The 4,384-nt window shown below is 45.9% G+C and overlaps 1 pseudogene; it reads right to left on the bottom strand.

Moving 5' to 3' along the window:
* Nucleotides 1–1,580: 1,580 nt before the first annotated feature.
* LOC150000160 (tubulin beta-5 chain pseudogene) lies at nt 1,581–2,912 on the bottom strand (annotated as a pseudogene).
* Between the last annotated feature and the right edge of the window lie 1,472 nt (nt 2,913–4,384).

The following is a 4,384-nucleotide window of genomic DNA, read 5'->3' as shown; positions in this document are numbered from 1 at the left end:
CAAACCAGCCTCTGAATCAGTAAAACTGGAGACATCCAGTCACAGGGTCCTTGCTGGAATTATATTTGACAGTGGCAATTTGACAGGTCTCCCTTGCCTGTAGATTGAACATTTTTGATGATGTTACAAACCTAGTTTTAACTTCTAAATGAAAACAAACTTTTAAAGACAGCTGCACTAGTTTATATTCTACCACTGAGCATCGTGGTTTTCCTCAAATCATGATTTTTCTCCTTAAGATTACCCTCCTTGTCATTAAAGGGACTGCATTAAGTCCAGTTTTAATTTAGCCTGTTCATTTCCATAAACACAACAAGAGCAACAATTGATCACATATAACCTTTTAAGTCTGCTTTGCTGGAACTCACACAAAGAACCTTCAGGTTGACCTTCAGTCTGCCCTTCTAGGCACAGAAGCTGAGCCACACACCTGCCATCTGGCCTCGCCTGTAAAACCCATGCTTTTTACAAGACTCTCAAGTTTTCCATCGTGCCTTAAGGTTCCTCCTAGCTATCTCTCAGGAAAGCAACCTTCACTCCTTCCCTAGAAAGACTGTCACAAACCGCACAGTCAATCAGGGTATCAGACGCTCCCCTCCTTGACTTTCATCAGCCTTGAAAGTCAACTCCCATTCCTCACTTTTTCATCACTTTGAATACTTCTTGCCAAATCCTTATGTCCTGCAAAGTTTCTGTTGAGAAATCAGCTGATAGTCTTATGGGAACTCCCTTGTAGGTAACTAACTGCCTTTCTCTTGCTGTTTTTAAGATTCTGTATCTTAATCTTTGCCATTTTAATTATGATGTGTCTTGGTGTGGACCTCTTTGGGTTCAGCTTGTTTGGGACTCTCTGCATGTCCTGGACTTGTATGTGTATTTCCTTCACCAGGTTAGGATGGTTTCCATCATTATTTTTCTACATATGTTTTGAATTCCTTGCTGTTTCTTCTTCTGGCACTCCCATGATGCGAATGATAGTACACTTGAAATTGTCCCAAAGGCTCTTTATGCTATCCTCATCTTTATAGATTATTTTTTCTCTATGCTGTTCTGACTGGGTGTTTTCTGCTTCCTTATCTTCCAAATCTCTGCTTTGATCCTCTGCTTCATCTACTACACTATCAATTCCCTGTAAACTATTTTTTTTAACTGTTTTATTATGAATAAATTGTTTCAAAGGTCATTGTTGCATATTCCATATAAGGCAACACTGCATAGCTTCATTTCACAAAGGGTGAAAAAACACTGTTTCTGACTTCCCTGTTAATTCTCAGACATGGTTGAACTCTTAAGAGAAGGTGAGGTTTATTTGTTTAGCCCTTTATTGACGGCCCATTATTTCTTTTAAATCTTCCATTAGAAAATATCCCTATTCTGAATCAAAAAGGCTGGACTGCCAATTCTCTGCTATTTTAATGTGTTTTCTTTATTCTAGATGACTGAGAGTACAATTTTATTGCATTTGGGAGGGGCCTGCAGCCATATGTTTAGACCAGTGCATCATTCGAAGACCATTAGAATTAAGACACATCAGAGTTAAATAAAACCTGAATTGTCATATTTGAAACAGAAACGCTCCTCTATTCATTGATCTCCTCTTCATCGTCTTCAAAAGCTTCTTCACCATCGTTGGCCATAGCTTCTTGATATTGCTGGTACTCAGACCCCAGATCATTCATGTTGCTCTCTGCTTCTGTGAACTCATCCATGTCCTCTCCCATAAACCAGCGCAGGAAGGCCTTCCAGTGGAATATGGCAGAAAACTGCTCCGAGATGCACTTGAACAACTCCTGGATGGCTGTGCTGTTGCCAGTGAAAGTGGAGGCCATCTTGAGGCCCCGAGGAGGGATGTCACACACAGCCATCTTGATGTTGTTAGGGATCCACTCCACAAAGTAGCTGCTATTCTTGTTCTGGATGGCCAGCATCTGCTCGTCTACCTCCTTCATGGATATGGGGCCCCAGAAGACAGTGGACACAGTCAGGTAACACCCATGTCTTGGATCACAGGCTGCCATCATATTCTCAGCATCAAATATTTGCTGAGTCAGTTCTGGCACCGTCAGGCCCTGGTACTAACTGCCTCTGGCCGTCAGACGGGCAAAGCCAGGCATGAAGATGTGGAGATGGGGGAAAGGGACCATGTTCACTGCAAGCTTTCGGAGGTCAGCACTGAGCTGGCCTGAGAAGCGTAGCAAGGTGGTGGCCCCACTCATGGTGGCTGACTCGAGGTAGCTGAGGTACCTGTAAGTTGGAGTGGTCAGCTTCAGGGTGCGGAAGCAGATGTCATACAGGACTTCATTGTCAAAGCAGTAGGTCTCATCCATGTTGTCTACCAGCTGGTGGACTGACAAGGTAGCATTGTAGGGCTCCACCACAGTGTCTGAGACCTTGGGGGAGGGCATGATGCTGAAGATGTTCATTATCCTGTCGGGATACTCCTCTCTGGTTTTGCTGATGAGCAGCGTGCCCATGCCCAAACCTGTCCCTCCTCCCAGGGAGGGGGTCAGCTGGAAGCCCTGCAGGCAGTCACAGTGCTCACACTCTTTCCTCACCACGTCGAGCACGGAACCCACCAGCTCTGCTCCTTCTGTGTAATGCCCTTTCGCCCAGTTGTTCCCTGCACTGGTTTGTCCAAAGATGAAGTTGTCAGGCCGGAAGAGCTGCCCAAAAGGCCCAGACCACACACTGTCCATGGTTCCGGGTTCCAAGTCCACCAGGGCTGCCCTGGGCACATACTTCTGAGACAATGACTCATTGTAGTAGACGTTGATTTTCTCCAGTTGCAATGCCGAGTCACCTACGTAGCCTCCCGCTGGGTCTATACCATGTTCATCACAGGTCACTTCCCAAAACTTGGTGCCTCTCTGGTTCCCACACTGGCCCACCTGGATGTGCACAATCTCCCTCATAGCGGGCACCGGCTCTGTGCTCTTGGAGCTCACTCTTCCGACCGTGGGGGCGACTCCCTGTAAACTAGTCTTCATTTCAGTTAGTGTATTCTTCATTTCTGACTGGTTCTTTGTTGTGGTTTCTGTGTCCTTTTTTATGCTCTTGAAGTTCTAAGCTCATCTACTTTCCCCCTAAGTTCATTGAGCATCTTTGTAACCAGTGTTTTAAGCTCCACATCTAGTAGATTGCTTGTCTCTCTTTTGTTTAGCTCTTTTTCTGGAGTTTTGTTCGGTTCTTTAATTTGGGACATGTTTCTTTGTCTCCTCATTTTGGCAACCTCCCAGTATTTGTTTCTGTGTATTAGATAAAGCTGCTATGTCTCCCAGGCTTGATAGAGTCGCCTATTATAGTACATGTCCTGTAGGGTCCAGTTTCATAGCCTCTCAGTTCACCCAAGCTGAGCACTCCAGGTGTGCCCTGCCTCTGTGTGGTCTGTGTGCACCCTCCTGTTGTAGCTGAGCTTTGATTACTGTTTGCATGTCAATGAAAGAGATTTACACACACACACCCCAGGCTGATTGGCTGCAAGGACTGGCTGCAACCACCCTAGGGGATCAATTGTTCAGGAGTCTACCCCATAGAGCAGGACTTACTTTAGTGATGCTCTTGTGCCCACTGAGTCCGCCTTTGAGTCTGTCACTTGTGGAGGTGGTTGGGTGGTGCTTCAACATGGTCTGAAGCTATCCACCAGGTGTACTGGCTCTGGGCCCTCCTTCAAGGTGTAGGCCAAGTTCAACCACAACCTGTGTTTTATGTAGGGCCACCTGGCATGAGCTACAAAGGGATGTGCAAATGGCTACTACTTGTGCTGGCTTGAGGTGCCCAGGAGAGGCCAAGAAGCTGAGAACCAAGGCTGACTGCCACTAGTGCCGGGCCTGGGCCACTTAGCAAGAGGTACAGGGCACACCGAGGTGAGATACTGCTTGTTTGAGAGATTTTAGGAAAGCCTGAAGCATGAGCCGAGACAAACTGTCCATTTGGAAAAGCCACTGGAAACAGCATGGGTAGGCCCACAAGTTGGATGGGGCAGGTCTCAGGAAATCACCAGGGTAAGGCTTATAGTGTTAGCCAGGCTGGTGGAGTCTCAGATTTGGCACCTGCCTACGGGGTCTGTGTGGGGAGGCTCAGAAAAGGAACAATAGCCTCTGCCAGCATTTTTATCTGGAAGATATATATCCTTAGTCATAGAACTTGTGTTCAGCTAGAATTCAAGCAGTCTGAATGGCAGTGATTCTGTAGTTTAATTGTAATTCTGATGTGGTTGTGGGAGCATGCGTGTACCATGGTTACCTATACCTCCATCTTGACTAGAAACTCCTATTTTTCTGTTCTAATTCTTTCCTCTTCTTAGGCACTTTGTAGCCAGAAAGTTATATTCCTTTTAGGTTATGAGGTCATTGTAGCTTGAGTGCCACATTTGTTCTCATAGGCA

This window comes from Furipterus horrens, unplaced genomic scaffold, assembly GCF_987537825.1.
Source record: "Furipterus horrens unplaced genomic scaffold, mFurHor1.1.pri manual_scaffold_10, whole genome shotgun sequence".
NCBI lineage: Eukaryota > Metazoa > Chordata > Mammalia > Chiroptera > Furipteridae > Furipterus > Furipterus horrens.
Note: the sequence above shows the minus strand (reverse complement) of the source record. Positions and strands in the feature narration are given on the sequence as shown.